We start from the raw sequence: 25,134 nt of genomic DNA, 5'->3' as shown, positions 1-25,134 counted from the left end.
CAAGCAAGAGGAAATTTTGCCAACAGACTGTTGTTTGACTCAAGCTGCATCAACTCTTCCCTGGATCTCTAACCTGACAGCCATCCCTGCAGATTCTGGACTTGGGCAGCCTCCACAAGCATACATATAAATGTAAACCCTAATGGTTCTGTTTCTCTGGAGGATTCCAACTAATAATACATTCACACTTCCCCCCCAAAATATTTGACTCAAGTCTGGACTTGGGAAAGAATAAAAGCCTGACTTAAAGTAGAGTAAGTAGGAATGATTTCCAATTTCCCTGCAGAAGGAGACTTCTGCTGAGAAACTGGAGGTCTGAGAGGCAGTCACATGTAATCCTTACACAACATCTATGACTGCACTGATTTCAACCATTAAGGTGTATAGGGTGAATGGGTCTGAGCACAGTTCTAAGTCACAGAACCAGCTCAAACTAGCTTAAGCAAGAAAAGTGAATGCTTTGATTCTTATAACTAAAACTTGCAAGAAGTCTGACACCAGCACCAGCTCTCAACGCTGCTCTCCTAACAACCGCAAACATATATAACTGCTTAATGCCATCAGCGGAACAAGTGTTTATCATTTCCAATAGCTGCAACAAAGATTCTCAGAACAAGTTTCATTGACCAGAGGCAGGCGGGTCATGGCTGGTAAATGGATATGATAAAATACAGTTCCAATCTAAAGCTAATCCATGTGTTCACCTCGACCTATCAAATCACACAGATCAAAGGTCAGAGAGGGATTGTTCCTCAGTGGAAAATCAATTGGGATGTTGTTATTAAAGGGTGGAATGCATGCTGAACAGATAAAAAAATAAGTAATGGTAATAACAATAATAATTAATAATAATAATAACACAATAGATATATACTCCACTGGGAGAATGCTTTCTCCTTAGAGACAGAAGAAGTGACTATGGCTAATTCTGTGATATGTTGTGATACTACAGCATAGCTGGCTATAAGGAAATTTCTTTCATGGTCCCAAAACATGCAGAATCATGGAAGTTTAGCACTAAACCCACCTTTAGACTTTACAGTACAATACCATCATCTTAGAGATTAACAAATGAACGACCAAGAATGTTAAAAATTGGTTTAAGGGCAATCAAATAAATAACTGGTAAACTGGGGCATTAAGTAAAAAAGCCTAACATTTACGTAATTTGTAAAGAGCAGGAGGAAAAGGGAAAACAGATTGAAGAGAGGTGTTATAATGATGGCACGATCCTGAAGTATTTGTTGAACACATTTGAGAACTGCTGTTTTAAAACTCTGAGTGTTAAGTACCCTTCAGAAGCTTGAATCTGTAATTCTTCGAAAACTTATTCACTTAATGTATCTTCAGTTTCCATTTAGTTAAGGCTTATTCATAACAAAACTTTATTTTGTCAGCTAAGGTCATAATAAATCTAGCTTAATAGCATATATACCTAAATTTCTATAGCAGATAATTCATGTTTATACAGTATAATCTTACATTTTTAAAAAAAGCTATCAGATTCAACTTTCTTTTTCATGCCAAAAGTCAAACTTTCATGTTTTCATATATTAACTATCAACTTCACTTATATTTCAAAACTACTTTTATTTTAGCTGCTCAGAGGGAGGAAACAACATCTAAAGAACTGATTTTTGTCATGGTTTTCCTAGAAAATATTCTGGGTTTATTTTATTTGCCTCTTACTAGGACATTAAGCATAAGAAGTATTACTTACCTATTCTGAGGCTACTGAGCCAGTGTGGGCTACTGAGCCAGTGTGAAAGAGCAGATTTGCAAAAGGTGCTTTCTCATTAACAATCAAAGTGGAGCTTATAGAAATGTCAACTCAGTTCTCTATCTCTGGGGTAGCTGCAAAATACTGTAGGCCCTGGGCATCTCAAAGACTATGTCCGGAGACCTTCACCAGTCTCTTATTTCACATTTCATTTGGCTTCCTCCAAAAGCATCATAATTACAAACTGTAGCCATTAATGACTGTTAATGCATATGAAATGATAATAGGAAGCAACTAGGTCATACTGAAGTAACAATACCAGGAAACTGACTATGCTCAGGCCCTGACTTAGTGATAGACAACTCCACATCTGCATAACAGCAGAGGAAATTTAATTTCTCAATATTTTTTATTATGAAAGATTTCAGACAGTAGATTATAATAGAAAATAACATTTTAAGCACCCATTTATCCTCTACCCAGACTAATGTCTTAACAGTTTACAATATCTGCCTCCATTTATTTTATTTTAGTTTTTAATAATACATTACAGACACAGCTCAGGTCCCTTTGTGCTACATATGGCAGATATGTGAATTAAGAGTGAACATGGAGAGCAGACCTTCAACATGGTGTAGGAGTAAGACATGGAGATCACCTTCCTCCCCACAAATACGTCAAAAATACATCTACATGTGGAATAACTCTTACAGAACACCTACTGAATGCTGGCAGAAGACCTCAGACTTCCCAAAAGGCAAGAAACTCCCCACGTACCTGGGTAGAGCAAAAGAAAAAAGGAAAAACAGAGACAAAAGAATAGGTACGGGGACCTCCACCTCTCGGAGGGAGCTGTGAAGGAAGAAAATTTTCCACACACTAGAAGCCCCTTCACTGGCGGAGACAGGGGCTGGTCGGGGGGAAGCTTTGGAGCCATGGAGGAGAGCACAGCAACAGGGGTGCAGAGGGCAAAGCAGAGAGATTCCCACACAGGGGATCGGTGCCGACCAGCACTCACCAGCCAGAGAGGCTTGTCTGCTCATCCGCTGGGATGGGTGGGGGCTGGGAGCTGAGGCTCGGGCTTCGGGAGGTCGGATCCCAGGGAGAGGACTGGGGTTCGCTACGTGAACACAGCCTGAAGGAGCTCGTGTGCCACAGCTAGCCAGGAGGGAGTCCAGGAAAAAGTCCGGACCTGCCTAAGAGGCAAGAGACCATTGTTTCAGGGTGCGTGAGGAGAGGGGATTCAGAGCACCACCTAAACGAGCTCCAGAGACGGGCACGAGCCACGGCTATCAGCACAGAAACCAGAGATGGGCATGAAACGCTAAGGCTGCTGCTGCAGCTACCAAGAAGCCTGTGTGCAAGCACAGGTCACTATCCACACCTCCCCTCCTGGGAGCCTGTGCAGCCTGCAGCTGCCAGGGACCCGTAATCCAGGGACAGCTTCCCCGGGAGAACACACAGCGTTCCTCAGCTGTTGCAACGTCACACCAGCCTCTGCCGCTGCAGGCTCGGCCCGCATTCCGTACCCCTCCCTCCCCCCGGCGTGAGTGAGCCAGAGCCCCCGAATCAGCTGCTCCTTTAACCCCCTCCTATCTGGGTGAAGAACAAACGCCATCAGGCGACCTATATGCAGAGGCAGGGCCAAACCCAAAGCTGAACCCCAGGAGCTGTGTGAACAAAGAAGAGAAAGGGAATCTCTCCCAGCAGCCTCAAGAGCAGCGGATTAAATCTCCACAATCAACTTGATGTACCCTGCATCTATGGAATACATGAATAGACAACAAGTCATCCCAAAACTGAGGTGGTGGACATTGGGGGCAACTGTAGACTTGGGGTTTGCTTTCTGTGTCTAATTTGTTTCTAGTTTTAAATTTATCTTAGTTTAGTATATACAGCTTATTATCATTGGTAGATTTGTTTATTGATTTGGTTACTCTCTTCCTTTCTTTATATATATATATATTTTTTTTTCCTTTTTCTCTTTTTGTGAGTGTGTATTTGTATGCTTCTTTGTGAGACTTTTGTCTGTATAGGTTTGTTTTTACCATTTGTCCTGGGTTCTGTCTGTCTGTCTTTTTTTTAGTATACTTTTTAGCACTTGTTATCATTGGTGGATTTCTCTATTGGTTTGCTTGCAAACTTTTGGTTTGCAAAAGTTTGCAAGCAAACTATTGGTTTGCTTGCAAACTTGCTTGCAAGTTTGCTTGCAAACTTTTCCTTTTTTTATTACTTTTTATTTTATTTTAATAATATTTTAATTTTTATTTTATTTAAATATTTAAATATTTAAATAAAATAAATTTATTTAAATAAATAAATATATAAATTTAAATAAATAATATATAAATTTAAATAAAATAAATTAAATATTTATTTATATAATTAAAAATTTATTTAAATAAATAAACATATAAATTTAAACAAATAATATATAAATTTAAATAAATAAATTTAAATAAAATAAATTAAATATTTAATATTTAAATAAATATTTAATATTCATTTATTTTAATATTTAAATATTTAATATTAAATATTTAAATATTTAAATAAATATTTAAATAAATATTTATAAAGTAAATGGTTGAATATTTAAATATTTAAATATTTATTTAAATATTTTATTTATTTTATTTTATTTAAACTTGCTTGCAAGTTTGCTTGCAAACTTTTCCTTTTTTTATTACTTTTTATTTTATTTTAATAATATTTTAATTTTTTATTTTAATAATTTTATTTTCTTTTTCTTTTTTCTTTTTTTTCTTTTATCCCTTTTCTTCTGAGCCATGAGCAGATAGGGTCTTGGTGCTCCAGTCGGGCATCAGGCCTGAGCCTCTGAGGTGGGAGAGCTGAGTTGAGGACATTGGTCCACCAGAGACCTCCCAGCCCCTCATAATATCAATCGGCGAGAGCTCTCCCAGAGATCTCCGTCTCAATGCTAAGACCCAGCTCTACTCAATGACCAGCAAGCTACAGTGCTGGACACCCCATGCCAAACAACTAGCAGACAGGAACAACAACCACAACCTTTAGCAGAGAGGCTGCCTAAAATCATACTAAGTTCACAGACACCCCAAAACACACCACCAGACGTAGTCCTGCCCACCAGAAAGACAAATTCCAGCCTCATCCACCAGAACACAGGCACCAGTCCTCCACCAGGAAGCCTACACATCCCACAGAACCAACCTTACCCACTGGGGGCAGACACCAAAAATAACGGCAAGTAAGAACTGCAGTGTGTGAAAAGGAGACCCCAAACACAGTAAGTTAAGCAAAATGGGAAGACAGAGAAAGATACAGCATATGAAGGAGCAAGGTGAAAACCCACCAGACCTAAAAAATGAAGAGGAAATAGGCAGTCTACCTAAAAAAAAAATTCAGAGAAATGATAGTAAAAATGATCCAAAATCTTGGAAGTAGAATGGAGAAAATACAAGAAACGTTTAACAACAACCTAGAAGAACTAAAGAGCAAACAAACAATGATGAACAACACAATAAATGAAATTTAAAATTTTCTAGAAGGAATCAATAGCAGAATGACTGAGGCAGAAGAACGGATAAGTTACCTGGAAGATAAAATAGTAGAAATGACTACTGCAGAGCAAAATAGTAGAAATGACTACTGCAGAGCAGAATAAAGAAAAAAGAAGGAAAAGAACTGAGGACAGTCTCAGAGACCTCTGGGATAACATTAAACACACCAACATTCGAATTACAGGGTTCCCAGAAGAAGAAGAGAAAATGAAAGGGACTCAGAAAATATTTGAAGAGATTATAGTTGAAAACTTCCCTAATATGGGAAAGGAAATAGTCAATCAAGTCCAGGAGCCACAGAGAGTCCCATACAGGATAAATGCAAGGAGAAAAACACCAACACACATATTAATGAAACTATCAAAAATTAAATACAAAGAAAATATTAAAAGCAGCAAGGGAAGAGCAACAAATAATATACAAGGGAATTCCCCAAAGGTTAACAGCTGATCTTTCAGCAGAAACTCTGCAAGCCAGAAGGGTGTGGCAGAACATACTTAAAGTGATGAAAGGCAAAAACCTACAATCAAGATTACTCTACCCAGCAAGGATCTCATTCAGTTTTGATGGAGAAATTAAAACCTTTACAGACAAACAAAAGCTAAGAGAATTTAGCCCCACCAAATCAACGTTACAACAAATGCTAAAGGAACTTCTCTAGACAGGAAACACAAGAGAAGGAAAAGACTTAAAATAACAAATGCAAAACAATTAAGAAAATGGTAACAGGAACATACATATTGATAATTACCTTAAATGTAAATGGATTAAATGCTCCAACCAAAAGACATAGACTGGCTGAATGGATACCAAAACAAGACCCATATATATGCTGTCTACAAGAGACCCACTTCAGACCTAGGACACATACAAAGTGAAAGTTAGGGGATGAAAAAAATATTCCATGCAAGTGGAAATGAAAAGAAAGCTGGAGTAGCAATTTTCATATCAGAGAAAATAGACTTTAAAATAAAGACTATTACAAGAGACAGAGAAGGACACTACATAATGATCAAGGGAACAATCCAAGAAGAAGATATAAAAATTGTAAATATTTATGCACCCAACATAGGAGCACCTCAAAACCTAAGGCAAATGCTAACAGCCATAAAAGGGGAAATCAACAGTAACACGATAATAGTAGGGGACTTTAAAATCCCACTTTCACCAAGGGACAGATCATCCAAAATGAAAATAAATAAACACAACCTTTAAATGACACATTAAACAAGATGGACTTAATTGATATTTATAGGACACTCCATCCAAAAACAACAGAATACACATTTTTCTCAAGTGCTCATGGGATATTCTCCAGGATAGACCATATCTTGGGTCACAAATCAAGCCTTGATAAATTTAAGAAAATTGAAATCATATCAAGTATCTTTTCCGACCACAACGTTATGAGACTAGATATCAATTACAGGAAAAAAACCTGTAAAAAATACAAACACATGGAGGCTAAACAATACACTACTAAATAACCAAGAGATCACTGTAGAAATCAAAGAGGAAATCAAAAAATACCTAGAAACAAATGACAATGAAAGCACGACGATCCAAAACCTATGGGATGCAGCAAAAGCAGTTCTAAGAGGAAAGTTTATAGCAATACAATCCTACTTTAAGGAACAAGAAACATCTCTAATAAACAAGCTAACCTTACACCTAAAGCAATTAGAGAAAGAAGGACAAAAAAAAAACCCAAAGTTAGCAGAAGGAAAGAAATCATAAAGATCAGATCAGAAATAAATGAAAAAGAAATGAAGAAAACGATACCAAGATCAATAAAAGTAAAAGCTGGTTCTTTGAGAAGATAAACAAAATTGATAAACCATTAGCCAGACTCATCAAGGAAAAAAAGAAGACTCAAATCAATAGAATTAGAAATGAAAAAGGAGAAGTAACAATTGACACTGCAGAAATACAAAAGATCATGAGGGATTACTACAGCAACTATATGCCAATAAAATGGACAATCTGGAAGAAATGGACAAATTTTTAGAAAAGCACAACCTTCCAAGACTGAACCAGGAAGAAATAGAAAATATAAATGGACCAATCACAAGCACTGAAATTGAAACTGTGATTTAAAATCTTCCAACAAACAAAAGCCCAGGACCAGATGGCTTCACAGGTGAATTTTATCAAACATTTAGAGAAGAACTAACATCTATACTTCTCAAACTCTACCAAAATTTAGCAGAGGGAGGAACACTCCCAAACTCATTCTATGAAGCCACCATCACCCTGATACCAAAACCAGAAAAAATGTCACAAAAAAGAAAACTACAGGCCTATATCACTGAGGAACGTAGATGCAAAAATCCTCAACAAAATACTAGCAAACAGAATCCAACAGCACATTAAAAGGATCATACACCATGATCAAGTGGGGTTTATCCCAGGAATGCAAGGATTCTTCAATATACGCAAATCAATCAACGTGATACACTGTATTAACAAATTGAAGGATAAAAACCATATGGTCATCTCAATAGATGCAGAAAAAGCTTTTGACAAAATTCAACACCCATTTATGATAAAAACTCTCCAGAAAGTAGGCACAGAGGGAACTTACCTCAATATAATAATGGCCATATATGACAAACCCACAGCCAACATCATTCCCAATGGTGAAAAACTGAAACTATTTTCACTAAGACCAGGAACAAGACAAGGCTGCCCACTTTCACCGCTATTATTCAATATAGTTTTGGAAGTTTTTGCCACAGCAATCAGAGAAGAAACAGAAATAAAGGGAATTCAAATCAGAAAAGACGTAAAGCTGTCACTGTTTGCAGATGATATGATACTATACATAGAGAATTCTAAAGATGCTACCAGAAAGCTATTAGAGCTAATCAATGAATTTGGTAAAGTAGCAGGATACAAAATTAATGCACAGAAATCTCTTGCATTCCTATACACTAATGATGAAAAATCTGAAAGAGAAATTAAGGAAACACTCCCATTTACCAATGCAACAAAAAGAATAAAATACCTAGGAATAAACCTACCTAAGGAGACAAAAGACCTGTATACAGAAAACTATAAGACACTGCTGAAAGAAATTAAAGATACAAACAGATGGAGTGATATACCATCTTCTTGGATTGGAAGAATCAACATTGTGAAAATGACTCTACTACCCAAAGGAAGCTATGGATTCAATGCAATCCCTATCAAACTACCACTGGCATTTTTCACAGAACTAGAACAAAAAATTTCACAATTTGTATGGAAACACAAAAGACCCCGAATAGCCAAAGCAATCTTGAGAAAGAAAAACGGAAATGGAGGAATCAGGCTCCCAGACATCAGACTATACTACAAAGCTACAGTAATCAAGACAGTATGGTACTGGCACAAAAACAGAAATATAGATCAATGGAACAGGATAGAAAGCCCAGAGATAAACCCACGCACATATGGTCACCTTATCTTTGATAAAGGAGGCAGGAATGTACCGTGGAGAAAGGACAGTCTCTTCAATAAGTGGTGCTGGGAAAACTGGACAGCTACATGTAAAAGAATGAAATTAGAACACTCCCTAACACCATACACAAAAATAAACTCAAAATGGATTAAAGACCTAAAGGTAAGGCCAGACACTATAAAACTCTTAGAGGAAAACATAGGCAGTACACTCTATGACATAAATCACAGCAAGATCCTTTTTGACCCACCTCCTAGAGTAATGGGAAAAAAACCAATAATAAACAAATGGGACCTAATGAAACTTAAAAGCTTTTGCACAGCAAAGGAAAACATAAAGAAGACGAAAAGACAACCCTCAGAATGGGAGAAAATATTTGCAAATGAAGCATCTGACAAAGGATTAATCTCCAAAATTTATAAGCAGCTCATGCAGCTTAATAACAAAAGAACAAACAACCCAATCCAAAAATGGGCAGAAGACCTAAATAGACATTTCTCCAAAGAAGATATACAGACTGCCAGCAAACACATGAAAGAATGCTCAACATCAGTCATCATTAGAGAAAAGCAAATCGAAACTACAATGAGGTATCACCTCACCCCAGTCAGAATGGCTATCATCAAAAATCCTACAAACAATAAATGCTGGAGAGGGTGTGCACTGTTGGTGGGAATGTAAATTGATACAGCCACTATGGAGAACAGTATGGAGGTTCTTTAAAAAACTAATAATAGAATTATCATACAACCCAGCAATCCCACTATTGGCTGTATACCCTGAGAAAACCGTAATTCAAAAAGAGTCATGTGCCACAATGTTCATTGCAGCTCTATTTACCATAGCCAGGACATGGAAGCAACCTAAGTGTCCATCGACAGATGAATGGATAAAGAAGACGTGGCACATATATACAATGGAATATTACTCAACCATAAAAAGAATGAAATTGAGTTATTTGTAGTGAGGTCTGTCATACAGAGTGAAGTAAGCCAGAAGTAAGCCAGAAAGAGAAAAACAAATACCATATGCTAACACATACATATGGAATCTAAAAAAAAAAAAAGGTTCTGAATAACCTAGGAGCAGGACAGGAATAAAGACACAGATGTAGAAAATGGACTTGAGGACACGGGGAGGGGGAAGGGTAAGCTGGGATGAAGTGAGAGAGTGGCATGGACATATATACCCTACCAAATGTAAAATGGATTAGCTAATGGGAAGCAGCCACATAGCACAGGGAGATCAGCTTGGTGCTTTGTGACCACCTAGAGGGGTGCGATAGGGAGGGTAGGAGGGAGACGCAAGAAGGAGGAGATATGGGGATATATGTATATGTTTAGCTGATTCACTTTGTTGTACAGCAGAAACTAACACACCATTGTAAAGCATTTATACTCCAATAAAGATATTTAAAAAAAAAAAGAATGAACCTGGCTTAGGGGTAAAGTGTCCTATTCTGGTACCAACATTTCTGCATTTGAATTCCAACTCTGCAACTCCTTGGCTGTGTGACCTTAAGCAAATTACTTAACTCCTCTGTGGGTCAGTCTGCTCATCTATTAAAGTGGGAATAATGATAATAATTTACTTACCACCTATGACTGTTGTGAGGACTAAACAAATTCATTCGTGTAAAACACTTTAAATTATGTCTGGCACCCAATGAGCATGCTTGCTATTCTTCCCATGGAATTCATGTTAGTTGCATTTTCCACTAGTGTTGAGACAAAAATAGAAGTGTTTGTCTGCATGCTCTAAAATATTCACCTTATTTCATAAATCTGATCTTTAAGGGCCTTAACTCCAAATGTGAATTAAAATTGTGACTGACACAAAACGTATCTAATATATCACCGTATATCAAGTAGAAATATATCACATCATAAATGTTGGGAGACTTTGAGTACATCTATAACAAAACATCAAACTTTAAGTGGAAATGGCTACAAAATACTCTTACTCCATTACCCTGAGACTTAGAAAAAGATTCAAAAATATTTGTTTTATTTTATGTAAAGTTTTAAGTTTGACACTTGGTAATAAATAGAAGAAGTAAATAAAAGTTTTTTTAGAGATGTTTAAATACCTTGCAGATAAATTAGAACAATATGCCTGTGATTATCATCCATCCCACCAGCATAGTTTATTACATTCAGAGAGACAAATTCATTTAACATGCTGACAAATTCAATTTCCCTACAGCTTTATTACCCAAATTACTTATAACCCAGGAAAATGTCAAGTGTCAACTTTCTTAAAGGGTAAGCACAGCTCTTAAGCAAATTTGTGAAGTCTCTGATTAGTTCTCTAGAAAAACAGCTTTTTTAGCATTCATTTTCATGAAGTTCACTCTTTTGCTCATTTTCTATCTTTCCAATTATTAATTTGCTTAACTGATCAGGCTGTTGAAGTTGAAATTCACTGATAATTATTCATTTAAACAACTCCGTAGGAAAAAAAAATTACACAATTTAACTGTAGACAGTAGATATTTTGGGATTATCCAATTCTTATTTTAAAAAATCTCCTCATAGACTGGAATATATATTAGAAAAATGCACACGCACTATAAAATATTGTGAGGCAAAAAATTGAAACTTAGCATTTGTTCAATAAATTATTCTTTAATATATAATCGTGTCATATACCTACGCTAAAATATATCTTACATTCATAGTCATAGTTTCCTTAAGAAAAAGGAATAATTATTCTGATGTTAATGATTGGCATACTAAGGCACAGACAAATAAACTGTCCAAAATTACAGATATCAAGTGTATGGTGAAGATATAATTTGAACCTTGAACATCTGAGGCCAACATCTGTTTTCTTAACTGATCTGAGGTATGTTTGTATCAAGAAAGAATACTTTTGCAAATCACATACCCTGACATGGATAACACTTGATTATAACATCACTATGCTTACCCATAACAGGATAGTAGACATCTATACCTAATCAATGCACTTCTGTCAAAGAAATGGTCACTGGTCACTTAGAAACAGCTTAATATGGAAGGCGGTGAATATTGTGACTTAGCACTTCTAGTGCAATGAGTTATCTTTAAATGTAGTTTCTATTCCTGTCTATGAGCCATACATATATTTCTCCAATGAATTCGAAGTCACAGATACTGCTACTTAACTATAATTTACCTAGTTAATTAATTCTCTTCAAACAATAGAAATCATTAAAAATACCAACTCGCTTTCCTCAGCCATGTAAACTTGTGATTACATCTTACAGTTTCCAAAACAAAAATGTCAAAGAAAATTAAGTGCCCATAAAAGAGATGGAAATATAATAAGTCTAACACTGATGAGAGAGAGAGAGAATGAGACTGAGAGGAAGAAAGGGCATCGTAAACAAATTAATCTTTAGGCACATCAAATGTGGAGAGATTGAAAAGACTAATAAAATGCCTTTCTTATCGTTGCACCTTATGTCACCAGAGAAAAAAATTTTAAGAGATAAAATGACAAGATGTTAGCAATTGATCTTGTTTTTCTGTAATTCTTTTTGTACATCCTATTGAATTTTTACTAAATGATAATTTGCTAAACAATCAAAGGTGATGCCTCCAAGTCAGCACCTGTTCCATTATTCTACTATAAATTTATATATAATTACATATGGAATATGATAGAGTGCATCTGGTGCATATTAATAAGTTGTGGACATACATGTATATGGGAGTAAGTAGGCTCCATATTGTTGAAACTAATTATTTATGAATTCCCAATTTCCCAGAAAAGTGCAAATCTTCATCTCTTTATGTTATGTGTAAGTATGCAAAATATCAATATCGCTAACATTTTTCCCCAAAATAAATAACCAGAGAGTCTCAAAATCCCAATTTATTTATAGGCTCTTTTTTCTAGAGGAAAATATGAAATGAATGGAATAAAAACAACAACAGGCAAAATGCTACTACATAGTTGGCATTGCATTCATTATGTTAATCGAAATATAAATGTATACTTGCTATACTGGAAAGAAAATTAAATGAAAACTTTTACATTGCAAGTGCTCCTCAAAGCTTGGCCTTTAGCAATCCTTTCAATATCAGAAGTCCCTTAAAAAAAATCTTCAAATTACTGATATATGTATTTAATTATCCTTAAGGAGGTCAAAATATTCATGAACATCATCATCCACTAAAATGTGTGTGTGTGTGTGTGTGTGTGTGTGTGTGTGTGTATGTGTGTGTGTGAAATCAAGAAAACAAACTAAATGCTGGTCCTTCCCTTTTATACAATCTATCTGCAAATTTACTAATTTATGTATATAACTTTAAAAACCCACATATAAATTATGCTTAAGTATACAAACTTATTTGGCAGTGCTACATAATGGGCAATAATGTGAGCTGTGGACTCAGACTTCCTTTGACTGTGGCCCTGTTTTTTCCCTTGAAATCCTGTGAATTTGGGAAAGTTACTTAGTCTCAATAATGTCCAACTCTATAATATGGGATAACACCCTTACATGTATTAACTTGAGTTTATACATATAAATAGTTTAGAAAAGTATCTGCCAGGGCTTCCCTGGTGGTGCAGTAGTTGAGAGTCTGCCTGCCGATGCAGGGGACATGGGTTCATGCCCAGGTCCGGGAAGATCCCACATGCCGCAGAGCAGCTAGGCCCATGAGCCGTGGCCGCTGAGCCTGCGCGTCCAGAGCCTGTGCTCCGCAACGGGAGAGGCCACAACAGTGAAAGGCCCACGTACCGCAAAAAAAAAAAAAAAAAAAAAAAAAAGTATCTGCCACATGGTAGACTTAATAATTGTTTGTTGTCATTTTCTCTTGATAGAAACATTGAGTTATTAGTGATGCAAAAAAAATTATTTACTAAATAAAATGATTTATCATAAGAATGACTACTTGGGGAACTCTAACAGCCTATTCAAATTGTTTCCATTTAAAATTACATATTTGCTATACATCTGTATTAGTCAGCTTTGCTGTGCTAATGTTGCATAACAAACAATCACAAAACATCATTGGCTACAACAAATCTATATTTCTTCCACATAGGTGGGGTGAGTGTGCTGTGATTGCTCTACTCCAGGCTTGAGCTGGAGCTTTGTGTTGTTCCATTTGTCTTCTCATTCCAGAACTCAAGCCAAACAGGCACTGGTTACCTGAGTCTTGATGTTCTCATCACAGAAGCCAGGAGCTCAAGAAGAGTGGAAACTCACGGTGGCTTTTAAAGTCTCTGTTTGAAATTTTCACACTGTGACTTATGCCCATATCCCACTGGACAAACCAAGCCATCTGTGCAAGGCCAAAGCTGACAGAGCAGGGAAGAGTAATGCAAGAAAAAAGAACTTTTAAAAATAACACAACCTACTGCAACAATCTGTTGTTTATTCCACCATTTCAGAAAACTAGGCACATTTATACTCAAGACATTTTCCTTCCCACCACTGAACAACCAGCTTCCAGTCTGCATTACAGTGAAGAACACATATATCCAGAGGCTCCCCTTGTTCCAATCCTGGCTCTTCTACCTACAAGATGTGAGAACTTGAACAAAGTATTTAATCTACCTAAGCCTCCAGCCCCTCATCTGTAAAATGGAAACAACGGTAATCATAACTTTGCAGGGTCGTTAGGAAGATTGATGCATATAAAATGCATATAAGGCATTTAGCACATCACTTGGCATATAGAACTCAAAACTTTTTTCACTTATGGCTATGGTTTATTATGACCAAAGATGAAAAAGCAGGATCAGTAAGGGGAAAAGTCATACCTGGCAAAGTCTAGAGGATACCAGATGTGCGCTTCTAAGATTCTTCTCCCAATGGAGTTGCACAAGACACACTTAATCCTCCAGCAATGAACAGCAACAATCTGACAGGGAACACTATTTGAGCCTACCAGTCCAGAGTTTTTATTGGAGTCTGTCACGTAGAAATACAGTGCGACTGACCACAGTTATCAAAATTCCAACCCTCTATAAGGAAAGCACATGTTCCCTATAAACCACATTGTTTGCACAACCTAGACCAGCTGGTACAGGGTGATCCAAGGCTTCAAGCATACAGGGCACTCTTATCGCGAGTACAGGGAACACTCAAAGAGCTCAGTTTCCAGTTGCCCTCCTCTAGTAGCTATGATCCCATTCATCATTCCATCATAAAAGTCTTGATTTGCAATTTGGGCACACAGTCTACTAAAATACAGACTTAAGTCCATGTGGTCAAGTCCTGAACAATAGGATACAAGTGGAAATGTGTGTATTACTCTTCAAAAATATCTTTAAAGATATGTGAATTTGAGGGTGTGGGCTTCTGATAACAGGTGTACAAATATGACTAGAACGCAATCAGCCATCCAGACTGTGAGTTAGAAAATCAGTGCTGAGGCCAGCAGAAGCAAAGAGGTAGAAATAAGCTCAGTGCCTGGTGTGGTTGTGATGGTTAGTTTTACACGTCAACTTGACTGGGCTAAGGGATGCCTAGATGGCTGATAAAACATTATTCTAGGGTGTGTCTGTGAGGGTATCTCTGGAGAAGATAAGCATTTGAATCAGTAGATGGAGTAAAGAAGATCACCAATGTAGTTGGACATCATCCAATCCACTGAGGGCTTGAATAGAATAAAAAGGCAGAGGAATGGGCAAATTCATTTTCTCTGTTTGAGCAGAGATATCTTAACTTTTCCTGTGCTTGGATCCTGGGCTTTATCAGGATTTACACTATTAGCCCCAATTCCCAGGCCCTTAGACTGTACTGAATTGTATCATTGGCTTTTCCTGGTTCTCCAGCTTGCAAATGGCAGATCATGGACCTCTCTGTCCCCATAACCACTTGAGCTAATTCCTATATTTCCTATTAGTTCTGTTTCTCTGGAGAATCCTGACCAACACAGTGGTAGAACACCTTACCAGCCTTGTCTTACCATCTCTAAATGTCTTTTAGAGGAGAGAAACAAATACCTATGCTCTGTAATCCAGTATGGTTTTTATTTTTCCCTTTTGGCAGAGCAGGGAGAGGAATCATCTGCTCTGAGCATGTGAACTAATTCCCAACTATATAGAACTCAGCTAATATTTGTAAATAGATGAGTTCCCTGCCTGTTTCCCCTAGGAGCTCTGGAAACCTATCTTAACACAATGTGCTCAGTACACAGTTGTGTATTGTGTACGGGCACAGACCTAAAGTGTATGCACACAGTCATGATTTTCAGGAGATAACGCAAAAAGGGAATGTCACGGATCTGCAGTACAAGCTAGTCATTCATTCTTAAAGTAGAACTGCAGACAAGCATCTTCTTTCCATAACGTTGCTTTATGGTGCCTTTTAATGAGTATCCTTATTTCCTCCCAGTGCCTATATTTTTCTCAAATGTTGAAATCACAAATTCCTCTGAGTCACCCTTCTCTCTTCTATAGGTCCATCCTCTTATTCCACCCCACCTCACCACAATGCGACAGATATAAATCAAAGTGTAGGAATTGATCAAGGATGCTCTCCATTTCTGTAACAAGCAGGGGTACTTTCCCTCTTTAACCAAGAGAAGCAAAATGTTAGTATCTGCTTTGTTGCTATTAGCATTAACACTCTGATTCTTTTCTGGGGCAATTTCCTTGAGAATCTACACGAGCAATGTGAAAGTTGAATATATATGTGATGAGAGCTGATGTGTATATAACTTTACCTGTTAGTTCTTCTCTGAGAATGAGAAATCTATTTGCGTATACCCATCAATGCATTATAAAAGAGCATGTATTTCCGTTCCCCACAGAAAATACTCTAACCCCTTCTGATAGAATTCCACTTCTGTATTCAAAATATGCCTCACCAAAGACTCCCATAATTTGACTGATGTAAAAAAAAAAAGGCTTCATGGCCTTTATGACTGAAGACTGAGTAGGGTCTTAGATAAAGGGGGTAGGGGTGGTTTTGCCTAGAATATTTTTCCCCCAGATGTAAACATGGCTTACCTCTCCCAGGCCCAAGTTCAAATGTGTACCTTCTCAGAGAGGCTTCGCCTGATCATTTTATTTAAACTTGCAACACCCTACCTAGCACTACCAACTTCCTGCATCTGTTCTTTTTGTTTGCTATAATGTGTATCACTTCTAGATATATATATACATATATATGTATCAGGGAAATATATATAATGATTAATAGAATAATAGAATATAATATATAATTATATATAACTTATATATATAAATAATAAATAATTTTCACTGCCTGACTTCTTCCCCACTAAAATATAAACTCCATGAGAGCAGGGATTTTTCTTTTCTTAATAATATAATCCCTAGAACAGAAATTCAATATATATTTGCTGAGGGAAGAAAATAGAAATGTATTTTTAATTGTGTTTCTGTAGAACTAATTATAGGAAAATATTTGTAAGATCCACAGGATACCTTTTACTCATTATTTTTAGAACCTGACTGTAAAAAGAAAATTTTGATTTAAAAATTTTAAAAATTAAGAAAGAACCTGAGAGATTTTGTACATAGAACCTTTGCAAGACAATGACAGTTGCCTAACCAGGTTCTACTTCCTCCTCCTCCCCTCCAAGGGTACTCTAATGTTTTATCCAAATGTTGATGCTTCTAGTCGGCAAAATTCTAAAGATGTTCCCACAGATTCTCATCTCACAGCTAGTCAATCAAATAGTAATCTAGGTACTGCTCTGAAGGGGGTTTGCAGTTGGAATTAAGGTTAGCATTAATGAATTTAGATAGGGAGATTATCCTGGATTATCCAGTTAGGTCCAGGGTAATCACAGCCCTTATAAAGCAAAAAGGAAAGACAGATGTGGAGGATTAAAGAGCAGAAGGGAGATGGAAGGGAGGTTAAAGGGATTCAAACAATTCAAGTTTCAACCTGTCTTTGCTGGCTCTGGCTTTGCAGATGGGAAAAGGGAGCCATGAGCCAAGGAATACAGGCAGCCTCTCAAAGCTGAGAATACCCCTGGCTGATAGCCAGCAAGAAAACAAGGACCTCAGTTCTATAAATACTTAGAACTGAATTCTGCCAACAAATTGAACAAGATTGTAAGCAGATGCATCCCAGAGCCTCCAGACAATATTACACACCTGTCTACACCTTAATTTTGACCTTGTGAGGCTGTATCAGAGAACCAGCTGAGCTATGCTGGCCCAGACATACAACTTGCGAGCTTGTGAGATTATAAATGTTATTTTCAGGTGCCAAATTTGTTGTAATTGTTACGGAAGCAATAGAAAACGAAGTCAACACCTCCTATGTAAGAGCCATGTGCTTCTGATTGATGTGGTACTTTGAAAGCTTTGGAGATTGCTTTGATTAGAACTTCAGGAATTCCAGTACCCCCTTCCATACTGATTAGTTCCAGAACCCAGGCCTAAGCCAATCACCACATGGCCTTCCCCTGACCAGAGGCAAGTTCAGGAAGGGTCATTTGCCCTAATATCAGCCAATGACACATTAAAAGAGATTTGCTGAATAGGTTCTAAAAACAAGGTTTGATCACTTTGCGAAGCTGCTAGAAAAGTTGTTTTCTCTTCTGATGATGAATGTATGTGGATATGAATCCCAGCAGTGCTCCAGGCATTTTGCTGCCCTGGGACACTCCAGGCTGAGGATGAAGAAAATTAGAGGAGAGCACAGCTGAGTAAACACCAGAAAAACAGATCAGGCACTGGAATAACTCAATTCTGAAGGCTGTTCTATATCTGCTAAAGGCACAGAGTTTTAGAAATAATTATTTTTTTAAATCAAAAATTGTTGTTTACTTGACAACTACAGTCCAGGTCTCCATGCTCTGCATGGAGTTCTTACAGGGCAATAATTACAAGGCAACAACACGACAGCCCTCAGAACACCATTTACCCATTGTCCCTACACTCTTGGACGTTTCCATGAAGCTGGTTTTAAAGGGTAAATGGGCACAGCAATATTTTACATGTAAATTTCAGGGTAACACTGCAAGAAAACCATCAATGTTAAGTGTCAGAATACTAGAGAGTGTCTACCTTTTTCTGAGCTGAGCCAACGCTTTTGTTTTAAGAAATAAAAGTAATAATGCAGTTTGGGACCATGGCTTTGAATCAAGTGTAAACCTATCATAGTCAATAGGGGGGTGAACTACATCCTGTAAGAAAATGACTTATGACAGGTGACTTATCTGAAACTTGCAGAGGTGACTTTAGCAGCCACTTAAAGTTCATTTAATTTTCTTCATAAGATCTCCCCCCGCTCCATCTGCCTCTCATTTCACAGGTCTCTACATCTTCATTTACTTTACCCCCCCTACCTCTTTAACCAATCCAGTGAGTGCCTGCATTTGAAACACTGATTTGAGAAGGAAATTTCTTCCAGCTGTCATGTACCAAAGACCGCTTGGCAGTTGCTTTTGGATCAACAGATGAATTTTCCCCAAAGTTGATATGAATTTCTCCCGTAACATGCCTGGTCGGGAACCCAGAGAAGCCGTCAGTGCTCAGACTGGCCTCTCTTCTGCAAAGACTCCTCCAATATGCTTTGATTTAATGCCAGCCTCGGTACGGACATCGCATCCCATTTGTGTTTTCCTTAGCTTTAAAACCTTCCACACTGAGTTGTAGATGACATTTCCTTTGACACAGGGTGACAGACCCTCACTGCTACACGTATCTATGCATCACTCGTGGGGCCCTGGAAAACTGGAGGGAGCTGGTGTCGATCACAGGCCTCCTTCTGTGTCTCCAATTTCCTTTGTCTCTTTATTACAGCTAACATAGCTTTTAAGGAGCCAGACCTCCCCCTTGCCTAGGCCTGCTGTCTCTGCTTTCATACAGATATGGTTTGCATACCTGTGGAATTGCCTATGCACTCAAGCCAAGAAAGTGCTAGCTAAGTAAGAGAGTCAATTTGTTACTAACTACTGTGTGCAGGGAGGTTGTAGATTTATCCATGCTACAATTCATTCTTCAGTGATAATTTCTTGGTCTCTCTTAATCCCAGCCCCTCCTCTCTGCAGCTCCTTTCTAAGAGTGTATAGTAGATTATACTGCATGAGACATCTTACAGGAGATCAGAAAGTCAGTTTGAGGTTTAAATCATTCCAGTGTGGAAACTGTGGTTGAAAGAGAACACCTCGTTCTTAGTAACTCCCAGGGAAAAACCAAGACTGATACTGCCTCCCTCTGACTGTTCTGTGTTGAGTTATACACCCATCCTGAGCCAATGTGAGCAAGCTAGTCAAGGCCAGGCATGGATATTATGAACGCTGTTCAGGCACTAGCACATACGTTGATTGAGTGAACAAAAATAAATAAATATGATTGTCCAGTGAATAGTTATCCAAAACTCACAGTAATGGTTTGGGAAAAGACAAAAAACAAAATGATCGGGCTTCCCTGGTGGCACAGCGGTTGAGAGTCCGCCTGCCGATGCAGGGGACACGGGTTCGTGCCCTGGTCCGGGAAGATCCCACATGCCACGGAGCGGCTGGGCCCGTGGGCCATGGCTGCTGAGCCTGTGCGTCCGGAGCCTGTGCTCCACAATGGGAGAGGCCACAACAGTGAGAGGGCCGCGTACCGCAAAAAAAAAAAAAAAAAAAAAAAAAAAAAAAAAGATCTTTGAATTGATTGAAGGGAGATGGAAGGTCTCTGTTACAAACAGGAAGTGACTATTTATCTGGTAGTAAAGGGAAAGAGCATGTGAATTGACTCCGGCTCAAGGAGAGCCAAGATGCAGGCATCAAACCACTTGGATTTGACTTCGGCTCCAATTTGCTTGCACAGTGACAGCCATTCTGGGACTCAGTTTCCCCATGTGTAGAATGCACATAATAATAGTCCATCAATGAGTTTCTGGGGGACCCGATGAGATAATGCAATTAAAAGACTGTTAAGTCCCTGGCACGTTGTAACCTCTCAATAAGTGGGAGGAGTAATTACCATTATTTATGAGAAATAAAGAAAATGGAGAGCAATCCAGAGTAAAAGGACTTGCATCACCCTCCAGTGGAAAATCGGGGTGTGTTCAGTTTCATGGATCATCTATTGGTTTATTTATTTTAAGACTGTCCCCCTAAATAAACTATTAGCCCCATGGGGTGGTTGGGGGCTGAGATCACTCTAGTTAACTGCTTTTACCCAGCCCTAGCCCAGTGCCTGGCATGTAATAGGTGCTCAATACTTATTTCATGAATGAATAAATATCTGTGTATAAGAGTAAGGGAGCCCAGCAGAACAGTTGTGCTGACTCACCATTATCACGTAAATCGAGCAAAATTGGAAATAAAGCTGTAATCTCCCAGGAAACCTCAAAAAATAGGCTTACCATTTAGTCAGCCGTTACAAGTTCACTGGTAATATTTTGTAAGTTTAAGAATTATACACGAAAGGGGATATTTTCAATTTTTTAAATAAAAGTCATTTGTGTTTATTAAACATGTAGTTAGATATATTTTAGAAATATAAATTTAGGAGTGCTAGGAGGAGAGAAAAAATAGGCCGACCCTGTAACAGTCTACAGAAGTAATTGCAGAAAGTCCTGAAAGACATTGATGAGAATATTACAATTGTAACTTTAAGTCCTGATGTTTGTTGCTTCATCAATTTATCAGAAAAGTGAAAAAAAATCACTTTTTAAAAGTCATCAATTTGATGGTTGGGGGAGGCATAGTAAAAGAAACATTACCTGTGAGTAGAAAAGCAGAAGAGAAAAATTAAATTTCAAGAAAATGAGGAGTAAAAGAAATTCACTGTGAGGAGAACATGCACAAATTCACTTCCTTGGGGCCTGGGGGAGAATTATTCATTTTGGGGACAAATGATAAGAAAAATTAACTTTGTGATAACAATAAAAGAGAAAGCAAATTCACTGTTGTGGGAGATAAAAGAAAAAAACAAATCTCCTACACATAGAAAGAAGAGAAAAGCAATAAAAAAGGAACCAGTATTTCATTTTAGGGAAGAACACAGAAAGGGCATTTTCAGAAGAACCTATGACGTTTGAAAAAGTTGGTCTATGATTATGCCTTATTATACAATGGATACTGAACAGAATGCCAAAAACTAGTATTTCTTAGAAAAATCCCAATATGATGACTAAGGAATATATTCACTTCTTTCAGACTATGCAAAATGGAAAAGAAAAATGCATAACTTCGGACATGCAAGATGGTTACCCCACTCCTTTAAATGTGCATTTCAGATATGTTTGTATTTCGGAATCCACCAGTATTCTGAGAACCCAGTCTGCTCTTTGCAATGTGTTGCGTTAGTATTAACTTAACCCAACCATTGAAAACCTTATTTTCAGCACAAATTAGATAATAACCTTGAACTACAGAGATACTGTGTTAAAAATTAGAAGCCATAGAGGAAAGTGATATAAAGCTATAATTACATTCAAATCTCAATTAAATTTAGCATCTCAGAGTTTCGTAACACAAAAACCCAATTTGGCCAATAATCATGCTGTACCACACTCACCCCAAACCACGGTATCTGTCATGTTGTAATTAGCTACCATTTAAATGTGTTGCTATTTAATTGCCACACCCCCCAACCCCAGCCCTCCCATCCTCTCCAAATTTGCCTGTAATGCATCAACTTTCTGATTATGTTGAAAGCTCTTTCAATTGAGCACAACTGACACACAGCACTCAGCAAAGAATCCTGCAATCGTAACATAAAATGTTGATTTGATTTTTTGATCCTTAAAGCAAAATTTCCAAAGGAATGCACAGAGATTTAAAGTATCTCATGTGAGCAATATATCACACGTTATTGATGAGAGTAAATGGGAAAAATAAAACAATGTAAGAAAAATAAGTTGTCCCCTCCAACTTCTCAGAAAAAAATCATTTGAAGTTGCCTGTGAAAATTATTAAGGACTTTATCATAAGTTATTTAAAGGAGTGACTTTTTCTTAAGTAATCAGAAATTAGTCATAAGCTCTCACAATTCCCTGCAGGAAAATGGACCCAGAGTACTTTTTCAAATAACAAACAATCTTTTCCATTCTTACAGTGGTTGCCTTACTCCCCCAAATAGGTAGGTGGGAAAAATACAGAAATGTATTTTTGAAAACTGACTTCCCATTCCCAAAGGAATGATGACTACTTTGGTGAAAATGTTTTAGTTGTCATTACCCAATTCTGAAGAAAAAAAGAATTTAGGCTTAAAAGTTCAATACAATATTAAATTAATATATGTTCATATAAGAATTACATTAAAACTAGAGCAATGTCACAAATTAAAGGATGTGTCAAATGAACTTTTATCTCTACTTCCCTTTGTAACTCCCTCTCTCTCTTCCTTCCTTCCTTCTTTCTCTCCATTCTTCCTTTTCCCACAAAACAAAGAATTATTCAGCCCAAAAAGCTCAACAATGATTGATAGCCTCTACTTTAAAAGCATCAAGTATTAGTGCAATATCAACTATACTAGATAGTATTATTCCCCAAAAATACATTCACAAAATTTATTTTTAGTTATTTTTTCTGTACTATACCACTAGCTCTATATCACCATATTAGAAGGAGATAACGCCAAAATACTTACTGGGGCTGATCATTCATGGCCCAACAACTTTGTCTCCTAAGTGATACACACTGATCATTTCCATTGATTTTTTTCTTATTCTGGTGTCTTGAGAACTGTAGAACATGCTATTGTATTCAGATAACTGACAAATCAAGATCAGATTTCTCAAGCTTTCAGTGCCTACATTCTCATTAGACATATAAAATCTAACTGTTAAATTAGATGGTCATTCTTCAAGAAGGCAACCCATATATATAAAGGTAATTTAAAAATGGCTATTTAAATTGAAATGACAAGTAAACTAAGCTCAGTGAACAACTCTGATGGGAACCTCTCTTGACTCAGGTAACAGCAAGGATGAGAATAAGGAAGTCAGCAAAATTAATATCAGTGAGAGAATAAATCTCTATATGGCTCTCTTTTCTCTTACAGAGATGGATGAGAAAGTGTACATAACTAAGCCTATGATAATGTTAGTGGAAAGTCTGCAAATTTAATAGCCCATAACAGATGGACTCTTTATAGCAAAACAGATTGGTGGGTCATAGGAGGGAGGTTTCAGGATAGAGACTGTATTAATCAGGGATCTCCAGAAAAACAGAACCAATATAATGTGTGTGTGTGCGTGTGTGTGTATACAGAGATTTATTATAAGGAATTCTCTCATGTGATTATGAAGTCTGGTAATCCAAAATTTGCAGGGTGGGTGGGCCAGTGGTGTGAGAGATGAGGAAGAGCTGATGTTTCAGTCCAAAGATCATCAGGCAGAAAGAGACAATGTTGAAGATAAAGTTTAAAAGCAATTAGCTGGAAAAATATCTGTCTTACACAGGGGAGAGATGATCACTTTGTTTCACCCAGACCTTCAACTGATTGGATGAGGCCCAGCCACATTATGGAGGGCAATCTGCTTTACTCTATTGATTAGAATATTGATATTATCTAATATCAAAGTCTACCAATTTAAATGTTAACCTAATCCAAAAGCTCCCTCACAGAAACACCCAGAATAACAACTGACCAAATATCTGAGCACCTCATGGCCCAGCCAAGATGATACATAAAATTAACCATCACAAAGTCCTTCAATGGACCAGTCTGGAAAGGTAGAGAAGTGAGATCTATGAAGATCTGTGCAAGAAGAAATATGAGTTTTATATTCAGCTCAGCAATTGGAGAGGAAGAGTCTCATGAAGGAAGCCATGCAGAAAGAGGAACGTGAATAACATGTCCAGACAGGGAGATCAGCAGGAAGTTGGTCAGAGAGAAACTGATGGTGGTGAAAGGGGTTGAATGACCTTCAGAAGAACATGGTTGTATAATATTCATTTATATGCTGTGCTTCAAAATAACTCTCTTCCATTAACCACAAACCACAAAGAAATGTCTTCATAACACAACTACTTTGTGATCATGATGTTTTGGGAAAATCAAGGGAAAGAGTTGGTCATCTAATTTTTGGTCAGGTGAGCCAGAGAAAGAGGATAAGACATTCGGGCAAAATGGCAGTGAGATTAAGAATTCAGTGAAATCAAAAAATGAGAGCAAGTGTTGACTGGACTGAGGAAGAGATGTAGAAAGTATGGTCATTTTAATTACATTATTACTTATTTACATTATTTAATTATTATCACATTATTTAATTATTACATTATTTAATTACATTACATTATTTAATTACGCATTATTCCAAGTGATTGGATGTGTAGGGAAAAAAGGTGTTGACACTTGGATTGCACGTAGCTCAGGAGAGACAAATGAGATGCTTCCAGGTAAATGATTTCACTAACCAAGATCAAATTTATTTTAAAAAAATTTTATATAATATTATTTACTTTGACATGTTACAAAAGGATATTCACGTAGTTTGGAATAACTAAAAAGGATACTTTAATGTTTTCTGTTATTCGATCATTGTTCTGGAGATCCCC

Source organism: Grampus griseus, assembly GCF_964374135.1.
Source record: "Grampus griseus genome assembly, chromosome: 14".
Lineage (NCBI taxonomy): Eukaryota > Metazoa > Chordata > Mammalia > Artiodactyla > Delphinidae > Grampus > Grampus griseus.
This window is presented reverse-complemented; position numbering follows the sequence as displayed.